Source organism: Corythoichthys intestinalis, chromosome 6 (assembly GCF_030265065.1).
Source record: "Corythoichthys intestinalis isolate RoL2023-P3 chromosome 6, ASM3026506v1, whole genome shotgun sequence".
Classification (NCBI taxonomy): Eukaryota; Metazoa; Chordata; class Actinopteri; order Syngnathiformes; family Syngnathidae; genus Corythoichthys; species Corythoichthys intestinalis.
Genome location: NC_080400.1, coordinates 52148060 through 52172921, shown reverse-complemented (window position 1 = coordinate 52172921; position 24862 = coordinate 52148060). Strand labels below are relative to the sequence as shown.

The window sequence follows — 24862 nt, the reverse complement described above, 5'->3', positions numbered from 1 at the left end:
TACAGTGTGCACATTTTACACCTTGGCACCTAGGGAATTAGTTTGATCATTCTCAAAATTGGCGAGACTGTTCATGAGGCATATGAAATCTTAAGTTATCAAAATGGTGTGTTTTCATTCACGGGCCTGACCTGGGCGGGGTGCCAAAGTCGGCCATTTTTTCGCCAAAACACCGAATTCGGAAAATGACTGATAACTCCCTCATACAACGTTCAATCTATTTTAAATCTGGCATGTGTGTGAGGTATACCAGCCTGAGCAGGACTGGATTGAAAATTTACCATTTGTGCTTGGCGCCTCCTAGTGGGAACAGGAAATGCCCTTTTTTTACGGGACACACACCTCCTCTAAAGGGAAAAAATCAATCTACCTCAAACCTGCATAAGGGAAGCCTTAAGACCTGTGTTCAGGTGCCTGATGAAAAATATTGAGGTTTCGTTGAAGCGGAGGGGTCCAAACAGGAAAGTGAAAATGACCGTCAACAATTTGTCTCGCTAAAAACTTTGAACAGTCATAACTCGGCAGATATACAACATATCTGCGACAAACTTCCCGTGCTTGTTGAGAGTCATACCCTGAAGTGCCTTGTAGGGGTCATTTGCATCAACCCTACAGCGCCAACTAGTGGCAACAGAAAGTCACTCGTTTTTCCAATACATGTCCAGTTCTTTTCAGTTTTTTCATTGTAGTTTCAAGACCTATTAAAATACTTATTTACGGCCCATGTCCACGTGTCTGTCTGTTGCCGTGACGACCCTTTGTTTGCCATTTAAAGGAAATATTTTTTTTCCAGAGAGTCAGGCAGCTTATAGAGCCACAATATTTGGCACACTTGGTCGAATTGGCCCAGTTAGAAGATTAATTTTGGTTTTGAACAAGGGCTTGGCTGCACAGCTCAGTAGTGGCTCCTTTTTTGTAGTACCCTCTCCAATAGGGGTTTTTATCTCTTGGGTGTGGTAATGTAAGAGGCGACTTTCGAGCATGTTAGGTTCTAATGAGATGATTAGAGAGGAGGATCTGCCACCACCCTGACCTGCGCACAGTCCGAGTTGCGTGACGTCCGAGTTGCGCTAGATTGCGAGGGCCCGTTCAGTCCTGCTTGCAGGCCTAGTTTTTTTTGTTACTGTCGCAATTTCTCCGATGTTAGATGATAACCGATCCAAACAAAGAAAAATTGAAAAAATAAACTTTTAAAAGGGTTAATATATGAAAAAGAACATTTCAACCACTCCTTGATGTTTGCGATTTCTGCATCGCGATCCTTGTTATATTACCATTTTTCACCCATAAAATCCCCCAAAAATCCAGCTGTGGCCATTCACAGCTGTGTCTTGACACTCGTTGATACATGCTACATGGAGTTTTTGGATCGAAACAAGGTAAGTACGTGATAATATCTCATTAAAGTCATGGCGTCTGCAATTCTGCTCTTGTGTGCTCTCACCTCCAGTTCGGGTTTTTCTGTTTAAAAAAAAGTTTTTTGTTTTTTTTTAAAATGCCCTCCTGTTCAAAATTTTTCTCCCCCCAGAAAATTGAGATTTTAAGCATTCCAATGATGTATCACACATTGCCTGGTACACCAGACTCACCGCTGTTCCAGCTATTGAGTCTGGCCACCATTCACGCGGATACAATTTCCAGGGCGGAGCAAGCCACAGCAAACAGACAGCGGAGTGGACCAATCAGCGACGGGCAGACGTGACGTTAGTAAAAGGACGAGGGCAGGACGAGGGACTTGCGCGCGGAAGTAAACATATGAAGAGAGCGGAGTTTATTCAATCTGGCTAGCGCGAGACAGACTGTTGTCAATCACTCGTGTCGATGTGTTTTTGATCATTTAAAACTGATTTTACCTTGGAACATATTCTCGGCTCTCCCGTTCACCATCTGTGTTGTTGTCGAGACGACTTTCGACGCGCAAGAGTGACGTTGTTCGTTAAGAACACGTCACGCAAATAAACGAATCTGATTTGTTGATTGATTTTGTACCTGCCCGAGAGGCCGTTAATGGGCTGGTTCCCAGACCTTTCTCTCTGTGTTTGAAAAATACAGGGAGAACAGTCTGGCAGAGCCAGGCAATATCACACATGCATATCAGACAATTTTGAAATTTGGCCAAAATGGGGGTCGAAGAGCAGAACTTAAGTAGCCTGAGTGTTTTCCGCCATAAATAAATCGATTGCGTCCACACACATCCAAGTGGTCCATTTCATTCAGGAGCATAAAATATCGCGTGAAATATGATATAAACATGCTTTTTGCTGTCATAGGCACTTTAGGCCGTTTCTGTTACACACAAAACAATGTTAATAAAGTTATACTTTATTTTAATTATATTGTTATTATTTAGTGATACAATTATATAAGTTGATCGACATTAGCTTTTTCTCTTTAATATTAAAAGGACAAAACATTATGCAGAGGTGTACTTATAATAATAAAAAAAATTATAAACAAATGACACTATTTACAGTGGTTGCAGAGAGTTGTGGGGTGCGAAACATTTACGTCTTCCGGGGGGAGGACGTAACAGAAAATAATTGAGAAGCACTAGCCTAAGACAAGGTGGAGGAAATTATTAACAGTTTACAATGAATGGCAGTACTGGCACACAACCTTCAAGCTTCCGTGGAGGTAAAAAAGAAATTCCAGTAAAAATTCTCTTAAAATAATGGAAATTTATTTGGAATTATTTAGAGGTAGTTTACAAAGCATCAAAGAGTTGAAAGGGGCCTGTCATCGTGCCGTCACGCTATTTGTTGACACGCCTCCGCCGCCATTACAGACGGCTTCGGGACGTGTACCGCAACTTCCGCTTTATTTCCGCACTTGTGCTCGCGTTTTCCGGTTTACACGTGCTCTAAATGTCGACACTCGGACGGATAATGGCCTTAATACTCGGCCGAGGACGAACTTTTTTCCCTCAACCGCGGTCTTTTTAAGAATACTCTGCGCATGCGCAGCAACAACACAGTCGTCCCAAAGCGAGGCAGCTCGCTCGCTGTCCAGCCCTCACAGCAGGGAATTCACAACAGTCTTAACGGAAGCAATAGGGAATGGGACGTACTACGTCACTGTTTGGACGCGCCTCCATGCTGGCAATATGATTTACTTCCGGTTCGGCAGAGTCAATGCGGATTGTAACGTGTGGTCGTGCTAAGCTAACTCTTTCGGTGTTTTAGAAAGAAATTATGGGTGTGTATTGTTGTGTTACCGGGTGCAACAGCTTCTCCTACGACTAAAAAAAGGGCGAGAAAAACTGGACTCACTTTTCACCGTTTTCCTGCATGGAGGACCAAATATCAGATCACGAAGGCACGACTGATGGCTGGATTGCAGCGGTTCGTCGGAAAAGCATTTCTTATGATCATATTTCTGCTGGAATGAGAGTATTCCCCTCATCTCTACTCTTGTAAGTTGAACGATTTATCCGTTTTGGTTTCAGTACGGTTTTTTGTTTTTTTTACTGTTGTGTAAATCTGCCTCGGTAGCAATGCTAACCTACTCCTCCTCCTCACCTACCTGTTGTGTTACTAGGAAAACCTGCATATGAAATGCTGACAACACATCCCGATTGGTCACCATATCTCTTCTTGGGTTATTCTGAGGTCAAGCGCACCACATCGGAGCGTTATGAGAGGTTGGAAAGGCGAAGAGTGCACGCTGAAACTTCAGTTTGCTCTGCTCTTACAAACACGATCCAAAGTGTTGTTGTGAAAAGTCAATAAAATATGAATACCAAAACATGACTTGAACAACTTCTTGACAAACTGTAACTGCTTGTTGTTTACTTCAGGTCTTCATAATAAACAGGTGTAATAATTACAAAGTCAGGTGACTTAATTTTGTTATTCTATTTGGAATATGCATTGACAATTTTTGGACAGTGTTGTAGACAAGAACTGGGACTGATAAGTTGCAATAGATTTATTTCAAGTAATGCAATTTCTCCAATACTATATTTTAATTGACAGTTTAAAATCTTTAAATTAGTGCAAACAAGGCCCACCCTCTGACGGTGGCAGCAAATATTATATAATTATAAGTAATACACAAATACAAGATCACAATAAACGTGTCTTTGTCAAAGCAGTTTAAAACACTATTTACTGGCCTTGGGTAAATTGCCAGACAGGATAAATATGTGCTTTAAAGTTCTTGCATTTCCATTTTAAGTATTGCAAGTACTAGTCTCCAACACAGTATTTGAACTGACAGTTTAAAATCCTTTTAGTACAAAATGGCCCACACTCTGGCAGGGGACAGCAAATATTATAATACATAATACATTATAAAAAGCTATATACTATATAAATACAAGATCACAACAAAACCTGTATTTTTTCAAAGCAGTTAAAAAACATCCAGTGGCCTTAGGTAAATAAAGGTGTAAAAATATGTACTTTACAGTTCTTGCATTTCTATTGTAGGTATTGCAACTTTTCCAACACTATTTGAATTGACAGTCTAAAGTCTCCATAAGTGCAAATAAGAATATTATAATTTAAAAATAATAATAGAATATATAAATTCAACATTACAATGAAACGTGTCTTTGTCAAAGTGGTTTAAAAAAAAAAAAAAATACGTCACTGGCCATAGTTAAATAGCCAGGCAGAATAAATATGTGCATTACAGTTCTTGCATTTTCACAAGTTAAAAGCAAGCAGTTCATCGACGAGAAGGGCAGACCCAGATGGCGTCTGCAGCAGGGGCTTGTTTGAGTCCGACACAGGACAAATGGAACCACTCCATTGAACAAATTTTCTTTGTCAAATGATCCAAGAAGAGAGATGGTGACAAATCGGGATGTGTTGTCAGCAGGTTTACCTAGGAACACAACTGGTAGGTGAGTCGTAGTAGGCGAGCATTGCTACCGAGGCAGATTTACACAACGGTGTAAAAAAAGAAAAACGTATTGAAACCAAAAGTGGATAAGTCGTTCAACTTACAAGAGTAGAGATGACAGGAACACACTCTCATTCCAGCAGAAATATGATCATAAGAAATGCTTTTCCGACGAACCGCTGCAATCCAGCCATCCGTCGTACCTTCGTGATCTGATATTTGGTCCTCCATGCAGGAAAACGGTGAAAAGTGAGTCCAGTTTTCCTCGCCCTTTTTTTAGTCGTAGGAGAAGCTGTTGCACCCGGTAACACAACAATACACACCCATAATTTCTTTCTAAAACACCGAAAGAGTTAGCTTAGCACGACCACAAGTTACAATCCGCATTGAGTCTGCCGACCCGGAAGTGAATCATATTGCCAGCATGGAGGCGCGTCCAAACAATGACGTAGTACGTCCCATTCCCTATTTTCAGAATCGGCCCCCTTACTAATGCAAAGATAAAAATATTTCCCTAGTAAAGAAAGTTTTGAGTTTGTTATGTCGCCCTTTTTTGGTTAAATTAGACCATTAACCATGCAACTGCTTAAAAAACATATACAGACCGATTGTCATACATATAGCATTCAAAAGTACGACATTGAGAAAAGTAGTGGCTGTGATACAAATAACCTTGACTTGTTTTCACGCGATCACTTTGTGCATTCTGTCATGTTTCTTCTAAGCGTTTTTGTTTGTCTTTTGCGACAAATTTTTGATACAAGGCCATTATCCGTCCTAGTGTCGACGTTTAGCGCACGTGTAAACCGGAAAACGCGAACACAAGTGCGGAAATAAAGCGGAAGTCGCGGTACACGAAGCCGTCTGTCATGGCGGCGGAGGCGTGTCAACAAATAGCGTGACGTCACGATGACAGGTGCCTTTCAACTCTTTGATGCTTTGATCTTCTCTTTCCGATATAAGTTGTTTTTTCGTGATGAATTACTACACCAAATGCCAAAGAAGCAGACAAGTGTTGCTGTCGTTGGTGAGCATCTTCCTTTCTAAAGATAAGCAGGTAAGAAATCCTATTTACTTGTTTTGAGAGACATTGGAATTGTGGTGTTTTTTGTATTGATCATGTTTCCACATAAACTGAATAGTGCAGTGTTAACTTTTTTTTCTTTTAATTTCATCTGATAGTCTAAGCATAGATGACTGATAACTTTCATACTTCTAATCATGCAAAAAAACATGTTATTGATGGCAGTGTTTATGTGTTTTCCATTTATTTTAACACTTGGGGAAAAAATGCTGTCCTCAATTGTATGGTTTTTATTTAAAATGTAAACATGACTGATTGAAAACATTTAAACTTGTATCAAGGTAAAATACATTTAACTGACGTCAGTGTTATTCTGTTTTCCATTGTTTTTTACATTTATAATGAAAACATGACTGCTGATGTGAAGTCTATGCTTTATAGTGATAGAAAAAAAAAATCCTAAAATAGATTTGACTAATTCCAGTATGTTTTTTTCTTTTACTTGCAGGTGTATGCATGGCGATGATGTGGCACTTCCTTTGGCCTTCTGTCCTCCTGGGAGTGTTTCTCAACATTTGTCCAGCATGCCCGCTGGAAATCCATAAGGAAATGAACCACTACTACGTCGCCAGGGGGTCAAGTGTCCAGCTACCCTGTGCGTACACTCACACCGTGGACTCTCAGCAGTACACGGAGGTCTTGTGGAGTATCGAGTCTGCAGACCGAGAGGAGCAACCAATCATTTGGTTTACTGGTGGCCGCTTGTATTCCGATTTGTACAAACCAATGGAGGGGAGGGTCCACTTCACATCAGCCGATCCCCAAAATGGAGACGCGTCTATCATCATCAAAGATGTACGTCCGTCAGACACAGAGATGTACCGCTGTCTGGTGAAGAAGTTACCAGAACTGGATAAGAAGATCTTAGACCTGACAGTCATAGAGGCACCCAGTCAGCCTCTGTGCAGTGTGGACGAAGAAGACAACAGTATGACGCTGAAATGCAGCTCTCTGCAAGGCACCCCACCTTTGCATTACATCTGGTCCAAGACCAGCGGAAATAAGGTCTTGCCTACACAGGCCATTGTCGACCCCACAGGAGCCACCTTGCATTTCAACATCACCGAGCGGGAGTGTGGAAGCTATCGCTGCACGGTGGAAAGTATGGTGGGCACCAAACACTGTGACCTTCACCTGGACTGTTTGCTGCCCCTGGCCAACAATGTGAGCAGTCCACAATTGCTGACAACCACTGCAGTTGCTGCAATCGTTGTCACTATCACCACACTCTTCATTGTCACAGTTGTCCTTGCCGTATTCCTCTACCGCAAACGAAAAGAGCAGCACCAGGAAATTGAAATGGAAAAATAATTTGATGTTGTTCATTTGTTAATGTTTGATAACAAATTGTTGACATTGCTTGTTATGTTAAATCTTTTACCATAATGGCATTTTGATTTTTATCTCACTTTTGAATCTATTAAACAAATTCTATGTTATTTCTAGTATGTCGGTTGTGTTTTTTTATACATTTATACAGTACTGTAAATGTAGAAATTGTAGAACTGGCCAAATTGACAGAAAACTGAAAGGTTACACTTGGGGGGAAAAAACACATTTTGTAAAGTAAAACATCAACTTTATTTTAACACCTAATGGGAAACTGATCTGGACTGATCATGAGTTAATGTAAAATAAATAAATACGTAAAAAAATAAATAAAACTCGGTAGCAGTAGAAATTATGGAGGGGTCCACCTTCAAATAAAGAATATTTACAAACAAACGCTGTAGTAAACTATAAAGACAGATGATACAACACTACTTCAAGCTTATATTCCTCCTAATATAAGAAAAATTAGTTAAATTAATAAAATTAAATCTTGACTTTAATCATATGTGCGCTACACTGCCTCTAAGAGGCCAGACTCCCACGCAGCAGCAAATCAGTAGTTATTTTTTAATTGTTTTTTATTGCAATTATTAAACATTAGTTCATAAATAATTTATTGAAAACCCGAGGCAACACTCACTCACATGACACTCATGAGCAAAAAAATTGGGTGTGCTATCTTTGAAAAAACAGCTAGATGTATTTATTATCTATTTTTGAGGGACTTTTTTTTTTTTTTTTAATCTCCAAATTGTTCAGATTTAGCGATTTGAAAGGTTTATGTGTTAAGTGTTGGATTATACACAAACTGTCTTTTGATCATGAGTAAAAAATAAAAAGTTTGGTACTGGCATTTTATTATTATACCGTGGATGTAAAAAGTCGTCGCATTCCCGATCAAATGTATTTGTTAATTAAAAAGTAAAACAAATCATTTAAAAGTTTCCACGTTTCATGTGTCCTATAACCTGCAAACTCAATTAAGAGTAAAAAGCATCCGAGACCTAAAGACAGACCTGCAACCATATAAGCTGCCTCTAAATAATTCCAAATAAATTTCCTTCATTTTAAGAGAATTTTTACTGGAATTTCTTTTACCTCTGTGGAAGCTTGAATATTATGTGCTTGTACTGCCATTCAATGTAAACTGTTCATAATTTCCTCCATCTTGTCTGAGGCCAGTGCTTCTCAATTGTTTTCTGTTACGCCCTCCCCCCGGAAGACGTGTTTCGCGCCCCCCAACTCTCTGCAACAACTGTAAATAGTATCATTTGTTCATAATTTTTTCATTATTATAAGTACACCTCTGCTTATTGTTTTGTCCTTTTAATGTTAAAGAGAAAAAGGTAATATCGATAAATTTATATAATCGTATCATTAAATAATAAAAATATAATTAAAATAAATCAAGTATAACTGTATTAACATTGTTTTGTATGTAACAGAAAAGGCCTAAAGTGCCTATGACAACATGTTTATATCATATTTCATGCGGTATTTTATGCCCCTGAATGAAATGGACCACTTAGATGTGTGTGGACGTGATCGATTTGTTAATTCAATTTTTTGAATCCCGCACCATGAAAATGAGTGACTTCCTGGATTGAGGAAGAATGCGAATGTGACGTCAGCCGGGTCACCATCTCACAATACAGCCATTACTATATACAGTGCTGGCCAAAAGTATTGGCACCCCTGCAATTATGTCAGATAATGCTCAATTTCTCCCAGACAATGATTGCAATTACAAATGCTTTAGTAGTAATAGCTTCATTTATTTTGCTTGCAATTAAAAAACACAAAAGAGACCGATAAAAATTAAATCATTATCATTTTACACAAAACTCCAAAAATGGGCCTGACAAAAGTATTGGCACCCTCAGCCTAATACTTGGTAGCACGACCTTTAGACAAAATAACTGCGAACAACCCCTTCCGGTATTCATGAATGAGATTCTTACACGTTCTGCTGAAATTTTAGACCATTCTTCTTTGCCCAACTGCTCCAGGTCTCTGAGATTTGAAGGGTGCCTTCTCCAAACTGCCATTTTCAGATATCTCCACACGTGTTCTATGGGATTCAGGTCAGGTCTCATTGCTGGCCACTTTAGAAGTCTCCAGTGCTTTCTCTCAAACCATGTTCTAGTGCTTTTTAAAGTGTGTTTTGGGTCCTTGTCCTGCTGTCGGAACACCCATGACCTCTGAGGGAGACCCAGCTTTCTCACACTGGGCCCTAATTTATGCTGCAAAATGTGTTGGCAGTCTTCAGACTTCATAAAACCATGTACACGGTCAAGCAGTCCAGTGCCAGAGGCAGCCAAGCAACCCCAAAACATCAGGGAACCTCCGCCACGTTTGACTTTGGGGACTGTGTTCTTTACTTTGAAGGCCTCACCCCCCCCCCCCCCCCCCCCCAAAATCTATGTTGATGCCTTTTCCCAAAAAGCTCTACTTTTGTCTCATCTGACTAGAGAACATTCTTCCAAAATGTTTTTGGCTTTCTCAGGTATGTTTAGGCAAACTCCAGCCTGGCTTTTTTTTTTTTTGTCTCTGGGTCAAAAGTGGGGTCTTCCTGAGTATCCTACTATAAAGTCACTTTTCATTCAGACACCAATGGATAGTACGGGTTGACAATGTTATACTCTCGGACTGCAGGACAATTTGAACTTGTTTGAATGTTAGTCGAGGTTCTTTATCCAACATCCGCACACTCTTTGGTTGAAATCTCTAGTCAATTTTTGTTTTCCGTCCACATCTAGGGAGGTTTGTAACAATGGGCTTTACACTTATTGATGACACTGCGCACAGTAGACACAGGAACATTCAGGTCTTTGGAGATTGACTTGTAACCTTGAGATTGCCCATGCTTCCTCACAATTTTGCTTCTCAAGTCCTCAGACAGTTCTTTGGTCTTCCTTCTTCTCTCCATGCTCTATGTGGTACACACAAGGACACAGGGCAGAGGTTGAGTCAACTTGAATCAATTTTAACTGGCTGCAAGTGTGAATTAGCTATTGCCACCACCTGTAATGTACCAAAGGTAAGTAAATTCATCCCGTGCCCCAACAAAGACATTATTGTGGTTGAGGGCCATGAACATAAATAATACTTGACTTGCAGTGTTTGTAAGGAATTCAGCATCCACTAATGAAAGTGCTATTATTGTCTATTCATGGGTGCTCTCTATGGGCTGATAGGCTATTAGTGCCATCAGAAGTAAATTTGAAATGCTTAACTTTAGAAAACGTATTTTCTGATGAAACAAATATCAGCCTATATGCATGCGACAAACAGGTAATAGACTCCTAGGATCTTAAATTTTTAATTTTGTGCACAATTGTTTTGTGTTTTTTGAAAATGACATTGATAATCTTGAACATTTGTTTTTTCAGTGTGATATAGTGCAATTGTTCTGGAGGGATATGCGGAGCTGGTTTCAGTCCAAACAAATTGATCTTTCAAAGTGGACAGTGGATTCAATTAAGTTTGAAATGTTTGGCACAAATAAATATTTGTTTATGTGATCAATGTGATTTGTAATACTTGTTTTTTTCTTCACAAATGCAGATACTTTCAAAGACAATCTTGTTTTGAACATCGGATGAATGAGTTTCTTCTTGGGTATAGGTCTCTGAAGCTGTTTAATAAGAAAAAAATCCCCTGATTTGGAGTCAGATTGAGAGATTTGACATTTCTTTGAAAAGCCCCGTGATCGTAAGAGAGTGGGTGCGTAGGTGTATGTGTGTGTTGGGGTGGCTGAATGCAAACATAAAAATATTTCGCTAGTAAAGTTTTGAGTTTGTTATGTCGCCCTCTTTTGGTTAAGTTAGACCATGACCATGCAACTGCTTAAAAAATATACATACTGATTGTCATAGATATAGAATTCAAAAGTACAACATTGTGAAAAGTAATGGCTATAATACAAATAACTTTGACTTGAAGTTTTCATGCGATCACATTGTGCATTCTGTCATGTTTCTTCTAAGCGTTTTTGTTTGTGTGTTGGAGGTATATGTGGTGTAAACAGGAAAACCCTTGGCCCTGATGTCTATACTAGGACAGATAATTTTCTCCAGGGTATTTTGGTCCGTGTCTCTTTTGGTAATTGGATATTACGTTTTGAAACGAGTTTGAAAAACAGAAAAACGGCTGGTTATTTGGTTTTCGTTTTAAAACGGAAAAATCAAAATTGAAATACAGCTTGATTTTCTTGTTTCTTATATGGAACGAGTAAGGAAAAGTCCCAAAACAGTTTAATTTTAAATTCTTTAACCAAAATAGAATTTAGCACGAGACAAAAATCGAAAAATGGTCCGTATATTTGTTTTTAGTTACCGGAAGTTCTCCTACTGACCGGGAGATGGCGACAGCTTGACGCCTACACATATGTCTGCCATCCGGTCTTTGTCAGGTGACGTAACACTTGCAAAAGCTGCAGTGCATTGTGGGTCGAATCGCCATTTTGGATGTAAACAACTGAACAACGATAAACGTCTGCTTTCATTATTGTCTTTGATAAAATGGGACACTCGTGTTGTGTGAAAGGCTGCCATACTAAATCACAAGACAAAAATGGCACTACGACGTAAGATTTTTTCGTTTTCCCACTTGGAAAAGAGGATATGGACAGCAGGTTGAACCAACGAAGCGGCGTCGGATGGCCTGGGTCAGAGCGGTGAGACGGAAGGGCATCACTTTCAACACCATATCTCCCTTCATGCGTGTTTGCTCTCGGCAATTTCATAAAGGCAAGTCAGTTTTTTTTTTCGTTTAAGTATGGATACTGAATATGCTTTTTTTTTTTTTTTTGCTTTCTAAAGTCGCTATTTTCTCATTGGCTAACCTTAGCTAGCTAGCTTCAGTTGTAAATTACAGGCAAAGAGGGGGGCAGTGGAAATGGGTTAAACTGTTCATGATAAATCAGTGTTTATTTAGTCATCGTTTATAAAAACATTACAGAGTGAATGATTTGAAAGATAAAGATAAACAGCAAAAATGCACAGAAATATTTATCAATGCATGAGTTTTGTGATCTGATAGGATGGTAGCATTTCTAATTAAGTGGTTACGATTGTGAAATGCCATGGAAACATCCAATCTTACCTAGCTTTCTAAATAAAACCTAACGTGATTTCAGGTGAACCAGCTTATGAAATGATGGAAACTGACCCAGACTGGTCAGTGGTCACCTACATCTGGGACACACATCTGTTACACCGACATACACTGCACGCTCTGCAAGTAGGGGTGAGCAGCTATGGAAAGAGACACTGTAAGCACCAGAAATGGTGGTCCAGCAGGATGCAAACATTGAAGGGCTGCAGACCAAGGAGAGACCATCTGAGCCTGGTGAAATAAACAGTCACAAACAGAATAAGGAGGGGACACCTGATGCTGGAGAAGAAAGTGGTCAGCTACAGACTGAAGAGGGGACACATGAAGCTGAAGAAGGTGATCAGCTAATCACAGAGGATGAGACACACAACACCAGTCAGGATGTGACATTGTGTGCAAAATTGAGGCGTTCGATTGTATGGCCAGGTAGAGACGCTCTGCACACAATTACGTCTCACCAGTTTGTGGAGGCCTTTGGAAACAGAATGGCAGTGATTATTGACTGTTTTGAAAATTTCACTGAGAAACCATCAAATATGAAAACACGTGCCCAAATGTTTTCTAGCAACAAGCACCACCACACTATGAAGCACTTAATAGGTATTACACTCAAAGGAGCAATTTGTTTCTTATCAAATTTGAGAATTCATGTTTAAAGGGTCATCGGAAATGTTTGTCAGAAGTATACGGTCTTAACAGGAACCATGCCTATAAACATGATTTTTCCATGTGAAGGTGAAGAAGCCAGAATGTTGGATAAGGTTGTCACTGTGTGCTGTGCACTGACAAACCATTGCCCAACAATAGTTTAATACAATTAGTTTTCTTTTTGTAGTATTTGTGCAAGCAAAGTTTTTATACGTTTTTAGATGACTTAAACCTGTTTAATAAAGTATGTCAATGACAATTTTGATGTCTTCTTGACTCTCTGCCTCTCAAGTACATAAAGAACCAGTGTTGGTTTTGATAATGAAAAGTTCTTTACTAATTACATTCAATTTTGTGGAGATTAACACTGAATAGGAAATACGATGTTTGCTAACAAAACGAGAAGCTTTACAGTTTTACTTTTTTTAGATGTATAATTTTTACTAAAATTCTCAAAACAGCAACACAATGGTAAACAGAAAATAGCAATACAAGGAAATATAAAGTGTGCATACGAAGTAAGATAACACTAGTTGTAGAATAACGTATTCAAGTAAATTTGTCCCACTTCACGACAAGTCCTGCGTTGAGAGAAGTGCACATTTTTACATGGCAATGTCAACACTGAAACAATATATTGTGCACTATACATGAATTTGCATGTCATTATGACAGTTCCTTCACCTGTTTTAGTCATGTGATGTTTAAGATGATATTCAAGGAAGCGCTATATAAGTATAACACCATTTACAATTCAAGTTCAACAATGTTCAAGCATGGTCTATGGTTCAAGTGAGAGCTGTATGTGTTTCTTGGAGGAGCAACGAGAGCAGATCCATAAGTCTTTAGCGTTCTGTGTTGTCGCAGTCCTGCGGTCGAAATGCTGAGAGATCCTGCACCCAGCCATTCGAGAAATGTCCGTGAGCTTCGAGAGATTTATAGTTTAAACTGTTCATATGTGTAAGCAATGATACCGTAAACGAGGTAGTTTGTTATATCCAGCGATGAAGTTGGAGGCAGTAATGTGGCGTCGGAGCTCCATTCTTTTGTAGGGAGGTCGTACGGATTTATATTATTGATAGTCGACAATTTAGCCAAATACCGATCCCTGGCCTCCTTGATAAGTTTGTCCCTGTACGGTATCCTCTCATGCTTTAAGCAAAAAGTTTTAAAACGGTTTAAAAACTCACTGCTTCCCTGGCTACTCCTGCACTGGTTTGTTTACATCCGCGGTACACCCAAAATGGCGCCTGGGGGCGCGTCCGCTAGTTTGTGCACGTGACTGACAAAGACCGACGGATGGCAGGCATATGTGTAGGCGTCAAGCTGTCGCCATCTCCCGGTCAGTAGGAGAACTTCTGGTAACTAAAAACAAATATACGGACCATTTTTCGATTTTTGTCTCGTGCTAAATTCTATTTTGGGTAAAGAATTTAAAATTAAAAATCACACTGTTTTGGGACTTTTCCTTACTCGTTCTAGATAAGAAGCAAGAAAATCAAGCTGTATTTCAATTTAGATTTTTCCGTTTTAAAACGAAAACCAAATAACCAGCCGTTTTTCTGTTTTTCGATTTTTCTATTTACGTAATGTCCAATTACCAAAAGAGACACGGACCTAGCATGCTAATAAAAAGCGATATTCACAGATCTAACACAGTCAAATAAATTGAAAACGCAGCTCAATGTACAAAAATCCCCTGCAGCCAAAAAAAATGTCGCACCACACTGCCGTAATTTATTAAATTCTGCGGGACTATTGTTTCATATGCGTAATGGCACTCCACTAGAGAGCAGTGCTACGGCCACTTGTCTTCACGTCAGTGTGCACGAAAGGACGTCAGCATGGTGAAATGTGCTTTTTAGAACTTGTGGAAACATACAAAAGAAATGGACAAAAGAAAGTGTCCACCGCTTCCCTGTGAAGAACGAGGAACTATATAAACTTTGGTTACTCTCTGCTGGATATGACATTCACACACCGATGGAAAAAGGACTAAAATGGCGAATTTGCAGCAAGCATTTCGCAACAACCGACATCAGGAAAACATTTTGTGGCTATAGGGAATGGGACGTACTACGTCATTGTTTGGACCCGCCTCCATGCTGGCAATATAATTCACTTCCGGGCCGGCAGAGTCAATGCGGATTGTAACGTGTGGTAGTGCTAAGCTAACTCTTTCGGTGTTTTAGAAAGAAAATATGGGTGCTTATTGTTGCGTTACCGGGTGCAACAGCGTCTCCTACGACAAAAAAAGGGGTTAGGAAAAATGGACTCACTTTTCACCGTTTTCCTGCATGGAGGACCAAATATCAGATCACGAAGGTACGACGGATGGCTGGATTGCAGCGGTTCGTCGGAAAAGCATTTCTTATGATCATATTTCTGCTGGAATGAGAGTGTATTCCCCTCATCTCTACTCTTGTAAGTTGAACGATTTATCCGTTTGGTTTCAATACGTTTTTTGTTTTTTTCTTTACTGTTGTGTAAATCTGCCTCGGTAGCAATGCTAACCTACTCCTCCTCATCACCTACCTGTTGTGTTACTAGGAAAACCTGCATATGAAATGCTGACAACACATCCCGATTGGTCACCATATCTCTTCTTGGGTTATTCTGAGGTCAAGCGCACCACATCGGAGCGTTGAGAGGTTGGAAAGGCGAAGAGTGCACGCTGAAACTTCAGTTTGCTCTGCTCTTACAAACACGATCCCAAGTGTTATGAAAAGTCAATAAAATATGAATACCAAAACATGACTTGAACAACTTCTTGACAAACTGTAACTGCTTGTTGTTTACTTCAGGTCTTCATAATAAACAGGTGTAATAATTACAAAGTCAGGTGACTTAATTTTGTTATTCTATTTGGAATATGCATTGACAATTTTTGGACAGTGTTGTAGACAAGAACTGGGACTGATAAGTTGCAATAGATTTATTTCAAGTAATGCAATTTCTCCAATACGATATTTGAATTGACAGTTTAAAATCTTTAAATTAGTGCAAACAAGGCCCACCCTCTGACGGTGGCAGCAAATATTATATAAGTAATACACAAATACAAGATCACAATAAACGTGTCTTTGTCAAAGCAGTTTAAAACACTATTTACTGGCCTTGGGTAAATTGCCAGACAGGATAAATATGTGCTTTAAAGTTCTTGCATTTCCATTTTAAGTATTGCAAGTACTAGTCTCCAACACAGTATTTGAACTGACAGTTTAAAATCATTTTAGTACAAAATGGCCCACACTCTGGCAGGGGGCAGCAAATATTATAATACATAATACATTATAAAAAGCTATATACTATATAAATACAAGATCACAACAAAACATGTATTTTTCAAAGCAGTTAAAAAACATCCAGTGGCCTTAGGTAAATAAAGGTGTATAAATATGTACTTTACAGTTCTTGCATTTCTATTTTAGGTATTGCAACTTTTCCAACACTATTTGAATTGACAGTCTGAAGTCTACATAAGTGCAAATAAGAATATTATAATTTAAAAATAATAATAGAATATATAAATTCAACATTACAATGAAAGGTGTCTTTGTCAAAGTGGTTTAAAAAAAAAAAAAAAAAAACGTCACTGGCCATAGTTAAATAGCCAGGCAGAATAAATATGTGCATTAAAGTTCTTGCATTTTCACAAGTTAAAAGCCCGCAGTTCATCGACGAGAAGGGCAGACCCAGATGGCGTCTGCTGCAGGGGCTTGTTTGAGTCCGACACAGGACAAATGGAACCACTCCATTGAACAAATTTTCTTTGTCAAATGATCCAAGAAGAGAGATGGTGACCAATCGGGATGTGTTGTCAGCAGGTTTACCTAGGAACACAACAGGTAGGGGAGTCGTAGTAGGCGAGCATTGCTACCGAGGCAGATTTACACAACGGTGTAAAAAAACAAAAACGTATTGAAACCAAAAGTGGATAAATCGTTCAACTTACAAGAGTAGAGATGACAGGAACACACTCTCATTCCAGCAGAAATATGATCATAAGAAATGCTTTTCCGACGAACCGCTGCAATCCAGCCATCCGTCGTACCTTCGTGATCTGATATTTGGTCCTCCATGCAGGAAAACGGTGAAAAGTGAGTCCATTTTTCCTCACCCCTTTTTTTGTCGTAGGAGACGCTGTTGCACCCGATAACGCAACAATAAAGCACCCATATTTTCTTTCTAAAACACCGAAAGAGTTAGCTTAGCACTATCACACGTTACAATCCGCATTGACTCTGCCGGCCCGGAAGTGAATTATATTGCCAGCATGGAGGCGGGTCCAAACAATGACGTAGTACGTCCCATTCCCTATTCTCTCCTGAAATCAAATGCTGTGCCTTCGACTGCCCAAACAGCTTCAAGATCTTCTGATAAACAGGTAAAAAAAAAAAAATCATGTATGGAAATATATCCCATATACACTTCTACTAGGTGTTGGTGTACATGCACGCCAAAAGCGAGCTACTTGTAACAAACATCGGGCATATTTATGGTTCGTGTTTTTAAATAGGAAACAACGATCAACTTTCATATAACCATCCCAAATGCAGTAAATTATTCCAATTTGGGTTGGGTTCGGTTTACAAATGGTTCGTAATTGGTTTATGTTGTGCCGTTCGTAACTTCGTAGGGTGATCTTTTCCTCTGTCATGTCCTCGCGCGTCCCGAGAGGTTTTCTAAATTCATGTAGATGCTGCTGCTTTTTCTGTCTGCGTTCTACTTTCTCTTTATAAAACTCGGATATACGCAAATGTGTTGAACATAACTTCAAGTATTATTTCTTGAATTACAAGTGGCCCCTTTGAACACTTGATTTAAAAACTTGAAGTTGCGTAATTTGCGGACTATAATCCGCTATGTTTTCCCTCATTTTAAATCCTGCTGCTTATAGTCCAGTGTTGCTTATTTGTTGGGTGAATTGAAAATGTGTCCAAGCTAGACTTCTGTAACCTATATACTTGCGCTCTATCACATGAGGATTTTGGCACATTCTTTTTGAATCATCCTATATTATAGTATAATTAGTGTATAAATATTATAATTTAAGTTATTCGAGGCCGGGTCGAGTTTCCCCTTTTTTTGGAAATCTAAATATTGTCACCCTACCTATAGTAAGTAGTTTTCTTCGTCCCATTCCCATTCAGGCATTTATTTTAAATTTTGTCGTTTGCGTAAAAGCAGAACTGTATTTGTAAATATTAATGTAAATGCCTGAAATGACATGAAAAAAAAAAACAAAGCGAGCAGCTCTCTCTGTTGTATGATAGGCCTTACTAAGCCAAGCATTTGTTCATACTTTCTTTTGTGATAATGAAATATAGGTAAGATCTGCTGTACTACAGTCCACGCCAGTGAAGGATACCACATCAACATCAGGCCAGCCGAGGACAATTCAACAATCATCACGAGTAAGTGATCATCTAGTAATAATTGCCACACGATATTAGGGTTGGGAACCTCTGGGTGCCTCACGATACGATACGATTTGCGATACAAGACTTATGATAAAGATGATCTCACAAACAATACAACAATTATCGATAAATCGGTCAGGAAATGCTTCTAGGATATTCAACAAAAAACTAAATAAACAGAGAAACTGATTGGACCTCTACTAGAGATCCAATTAGTTCGAAGAGGGAGGGATGGCAGTGGATAGTTATTCGCTGTCAGCCAACTTTCCACTTCAAGCGGATTGGACGTACAGTGGGGAGAACAATTATTTGATAAACCCATTTGCAGTGTATCAAATACTTGTTCTCCCCACTGTATATGGCTCTAAATGAGCTCGATTTGGGGCATTTCACATCATTTCCAGTTTATTTTCGATAACTTCCTTTTAACGGGTCACTTCCTGTTGATTTAGGCTTACTGACCACTCAAAAATGTCCCCAAACAGTTAGGAAGCAACTCCAATGCAACAGGAAGTAACCTGTAAAATGCCCTAAAATGAACAAGAAATGACCTGTAAATGACATGCTCTGGTTTCAGTGCCATTGACTGTGCTCAGTGTCCAGTCCACTCAAAATGAATTGCATGTCTAGAGCAAACATAGACATCCATCCATCCATCCATTATCTTCCGCTTGTTCCGGGGTCGGGTCGCGGGGGCAGCAGCTTTAACAGGGAAGCCCAGACTTCCCTCTCCCCAGCCACTTCAACCAGCTCCTCCGGCGGGATCCCAAGGCGTTCCCAGGCCAGCCGAGAGACATAGTCTCTCCAGCGTGTCCTGGGTCGTCCCCGGGGCCTCCCACCGGTGGGACATGCCCGGAACACCTCTCCAGGGAGGCGTCCGGGAGGCATCCGAACCAGATGCCCGAGCCACCTCAGCTGGCTCCTCTCTACGCGGAGGAGTAGCGGCTCGACGCCGAGTCCCTCCCGGATGACCGAGCTTCTCACCCTATCTCTAAGGGAGAGCCCGGACACCCTGCGGAGGAAACTCATTTCGGCCGCTTGTATCCGGGATCTTGTTCTTTCGGTCACGACCCAAAGCTCGTGACCATAGGTGAGGGTAGGAACGTAGATCGACTGGTAAATCGAGAGCTTTGCCTTTCGGCTCAGCTCCTTCTTCACCACTACGGACCGGTGCAGAGTCCGCATTACTGCAGACGCCGCACCGATTCGCCTGTCGATCTCCCGCTCCCTCCTACCGTCACTCGTGAACAAGACCCCAAGATACTTGAACTCCTCCACTTGGGGCAGGATCTCATCCCCGACCCGGAGAGGGCACTCCACCCTTTTCCGACTGAGGACCATGGTCTCGGATTTGGAGGTGCTGATCTTCATCCCAACCGCTTCACACTCAGCTGCGAACCGCTCCAGTGAGAGTTGGAGGTCACGGCTTGATGAAGCCAACAGCACTAAATCATCTGCAAAAAGCAGAGATTAAATGCTGAGGTCACCAAACCGGACCCCCTCAACGCTTTGGCTGCGCCTAGAAATTCTGTCCATAAAAATTATGAACAAAATCGGTGACAAAGGGCAGCCTTGGCGGAGTCCAACCCTCACTGGGAACAAATTCGACTTACTGCCGGCAATGCGGACCAGACTCTGACACCGGTCGTACAGGGACCGAACAGCCCTTACCAAGGGGCTCGGTACCCCGTACTCCCGGAGCACCCTCCACAGGATTCCCCTAGGCACACGGTCGAACGCCTTCTCCAAATCCACAAAACACATGTAGACTGGTTGGGCGAACTCCCATGCACCCTCGAGGACCCTGCTGAGGGTGTAGAGCTGGTCCACTGTTCCACGGCCGGGACGAAAACCACACTGCTCCTCCTGAATCCGAGATTCGACTTCCCGACGGACCCTCCTCTCCAGTACCCCTGAATAGACTTTACCGGGGAGGCTGAGGAGTGTGATTCCTCTATAATTGGAACACACCCTCCGGTCCCCCTTTTTAAAAAGGGGGACCACCACCCCGGTCTGCCAATCCAGAGGCACTGTCCCCGATGTCCACGCGATGTTGTAGAGGCGTGTCAGCCATGACAGCCCTACAACATCCAGAGCCTTTAGGAACTCCGGGCGGATCTCATCCACCCCCGGGGCCTTGCCACCGAGGAGCTTACCAACCGCCTCAGTGACTTCAACCCCAGAGATCGAAGAGCCCACCTCAGAGTCCCCAGACTCTGCTTCCTCAAAGGAAGGCGTGTCGGTGGAATTGAGGAGGGCTTCGAAGTATTCTCTCCACCGACTCACGACGTCTCGAGTCGAGGTCAGCAGTACACCATCTTCACTATACACAGTGTTAATAGTGCACTGCTTTCCTCTCCTCAGACGCCGGATGGTGGACCAGAATTTCCTCGAAGCCGTCCGGAAGTCGTTTTCCATGGCCTCACCGAACTCCTCCCATGTCCGAGTTTTTGCCTCGGCGACTGCCAAGGCCGCAGTCCGCTTGGCCAGCCGGTACCTGTCAGCTGCCTCCGGAGTCCCACAGGCCAAAAAGGCCCGATAGGCCTCCTTCTTCAGCTTGACGGCATCCCTTACCGCTGGTGTCCACCAGCGGGTTCGGGGATTGCCGCCACGACAGGCACCAACCACCTTACGGCCACAGCTCTGATCGGCCGCCTCAACAATGGAGGTGCGGAACACGGCCCACTCGGACTCAATGTCCCCCACCTCCCCCGGGACAAGGGAGAAGTTCTGCCGGAGGTGGGTGTTGAAACTCTTTCTGATAGGGGATTCTGCCAGACGTTCCCAGCAGACCCTCACAATACGTTTGGGCCTGCCAGGTCTGGCCAGCATCTTCCCCCGCCATCGGAGCCAACACACCACCAGGTGGTGATCGGTTGACAGCTCCGCCCCTCTCTTCACCCGAGTGTCCAAAACATGCGGCCGCAAGTCCGATGACACGATTACGAAGTCGATCATCGAACTGCGGCCTAGGGTGTCCTGGTGCCAAGTGCACATATGGACACCCCTATGTTTGAACATGGTGTTCGTTATAGACAAACCGTGACGAGCACAGAAGTCCAATAACAGAACACCACTCGGGTTCTGATCGGGGGGGCCGTTCCTCCCAATCACGCCCCTCCAGGTCTCACTGTCATTGCCCACGTGAGCGTTGAAGTCCCCCAGTAGAACGAGGGAGTCCCCAGAGGGGGCGCTCTCTAGCACACCCTCCAAGGACTCCAAAAAGGGTGGGTATTCTGAACTGCTGTTCGGTGCATAGGCGCAAACAACAGTTAGAACCCGTCCCCCCCCACCCGAAGGCGGAGGGAGGCTACCCTCTCGTCTACCGGGGTAAACCCCAACGTACAGGCGCCAAGCCGGGGGGCAATAAAATAAGTATGCCCACACCTGCCCGGCGCCTCTCACCATGGGCAACTCCAGAGTGGAAGAGAGTCCAACCCCTCTCGAGAGGATTGGTACCAGAACCCAAGCTGTGTGTGGAGGAGAGTCCGACTATATCTAGTCGGAACTTCTCTGCCTCACACACCAGCTCAGGCTCCTTCCCTGCCAGAGAGGTGACATTCCATGTCCCAAGAGTTAGCTTCAGCAGCTGGGGGTCGGACCGCCAAGGCCCCCGCCTTTGGCTGCCGCCCAACTCCCTACGCACCCGACCCCTTTGGCCCCTCCCACAGGTGGTGAGCCCATGGGAAGGGGAACCCACGTTGCCTTTTCGGGCTGAGCCCGGCCGGGCCCCATGGGGACAGGCCTGGCCACCAGACGCTTGCCTTCGAGCCCCACCTCCAGGCCTGGCTCCAGAGGGGGGCCCCGGTAACCCGCGTCCGGGCAAGGGAAACTGGGGTTCATTAATGTTGCTCATCATAAGGGGTCAAACATAGACACTCATCTAATAAAAGATTTTCTTTATTTTATATTTCTAAACAGTGACACCTTTTGAACACTGGCCAGGGCAAAGGTGGATCAGTTGATACAAATCCCTGTTGTTTCCAGAGAAGGGTCATCTAACTCTAATCAGAATATTTTTTTTGAGCATTGAGGTCCTCATTTGGCATTCGCATTCACACTAGCAAGCATCTTAAATACGTATTTGCAAATGCAGGGCTACCTTGGCTTTGTCAGAAAATCAAGCAGACGACATTTTTACATATTCCTGTATGTGAATTGAGGTGCAAAGTTACGACACCACCTCTCATTTACTCTCTACTTACTTACTTCCTCTATTTTACGCTACAAATCTCTATAGCTTTATGTCCTGATAATTATGTTTTAGTGTTTGTTAACTGCTCAGTATGGTTGTCTAATGTGATTGAATTGTGCGCTTTTTGACAAAATTAGGAAGATAGAAAAAAACAGCTCAAAGTCCCAACACAGCTGAAGGTTGATCTCCTCTCCATCTCAGTCACATGGGTGGACTTCAATCAGGATCATTTCCACCAGCTCTTGGCCACAGAATTCCTCAGGGCACTGACGTACGTAAGTAGGAAACTGCAGCTAAGGGAGTCCTGCATTTGCAAATATTCAAATGCTATTCGCAACTATAAAGAGTGCCCCCTCCCCCTTCACACTCAGGCAGCGACCCCTCTGCTTGATTGCTTGTTTGAGTGGTCTGTTGTTTGACAAAGCCAAGGTAGTCCTGCATTTGCAAACATTCAGATGTTAATTGTACCTATCCACCTGAGTTTGGTATAGTGGTCATCTAATGACTTTCTAGTCTTTCTTTATAGCCAAAAACACAATCCCCCTGCACTTCTAGTGTTTTAAATATATATCACTTTTTGGTGGGAGTATATCGATAACCTTTTGGGCTACAGACTATCGCTATATATCATCTTTTCTATATATTGTCACACCTCTAGACATGCATCCTGTTTGTTTAGCCTCTTTAACTATGAGAGATAGATTGACATTCCGAAACACTGAAGGACTAGACCTTTTACACACTACTACACTATTTACAACACTAATAGCTCACTTGATTTCTGATTGAATTAGAAGCAATTTTCCAAACATTTATTTTATTGCAGTAGAAAATGTTATCCTCTGCCATTGACATCCCTAGTCCATTACACATACATAATATAAATGCAATTTTAGTTTTTGTTTAAAACAAAAGTACACAATGATGATCGACAGGAGCAAATTTTTGACTAAGTTGTTGCCTCATCAGGACACCAGATCAATTAAATCTTTTTGGTCTCCTGTATTTTTTGGCTGAACATGAAAATACTGCATTATTTATTTTTTTCTGATACTTGGGTTTGCCTTATTCCGTGGTGCGGTTGTGTCTATAACACTGGCGTATATCATGACATCTCACAAGCTAATTTTTATTGTGATCTGTAGGTGACCTGGAGGTATACCACAGTGCGATGCTGAAGTACACCCAAAAGAGGCTCCACTTTGTCTATAACTCCATGAAGGCAAGGACACTTATGTCTGTTATGGACCACAATGAAAATGTCGGGCGCCAGCAACAGAGGAACGCTGATGGTAGGCTTACTCATACGTCATGGACCAAATTGAATTCTGTCAACATTTGTCCCATTACAATTGCACTCTACCTTTCTTATCATGTACATATCTCTATCAAATTTACTCTATTAGGCACTTTGAAATACAGCTCGGAGTTTCCAAAGCAAACAAAAAGATGGGTTGCCCGGAGCTGTTACGAGCCAACAACGCAGACATTCAGAGAGAATTTGGTGGAAGCGTGTCCTGGAAAGACGGCAGGATTCATCATTAAAGTTTGCTGAGCCAGACTTCTATTTCAAGCCTCCAACTACTATTCCACCGAACATTGTAAACATCGAAAGGCCTGAAAGAAGAAAGAAAGAAACACAAAGAACAAAAGAAAAACAAAAAGTTATTTTACAACATGTCAGTCGCTTTAAAAAATAAGTAGGCAGACATTTTCCTTTTTTTTTTTTTTTTATAGATATTTTACAATGTACATATTTTTGAATGAACGACAATAAAAAAAAAACACACACATATTGTATAATTTGTGAAATGTGAAGGTTTAAAAGATAAAAAGTTTCTGGGTATGGAGGAAATGGTATGAAAAGGTATGTAGGTAAGTCGTACTTAGAAAAATTGCATAGCATCTTCAGCTTCCCTAAAACCATTGTAGTTCTCACTGAGAGAAGGGTACTTCTCACGGATGCAGGAGACGACACACGATGGAAGAACACGTCGCTGGCCTCTTCCCTGATGTTCGCCTTTCAACGCCCACTCAAGAACAACCCTATATGCTACCAATCAGAGTTGCCTAAAACAAAACCATAATAGAGGGTGATTCAACAAGAAAGTTCCAAAATCATCATGTTGTAGATCAACAGTATATAATAAAAAGTTACAGAACTCTAGATTATTTAGCAATATACATTTTAGATATACCCAACAAATAAGCAGC

The 24862-nt window shown here is 41.7% G+C and overlaps 1 long non-coding RNA gene across 1 annotated transcript; it reads right to left on the bottom strand.

Annotated features, from left to right (window-relative positions):
• Positions 1-16613: 16613 nt before the first annotated feature.
• On the bottom strand, positions 16614-17272 carry LOC130917602 (uncharacterized). Its single transcript, XR_009063496.1, has 2 exons — positions 16986-17272; positions 16614-16863 (listed from the first exon to the last, which is right to left on the bottom strand). It is a non-coding gene; the product is annotated as an uncharacterized LOC130917602 (long non-coding RNA).
• Between the last annotated feature and the right edge of the window lie 7590 nt (positions 17273-24862).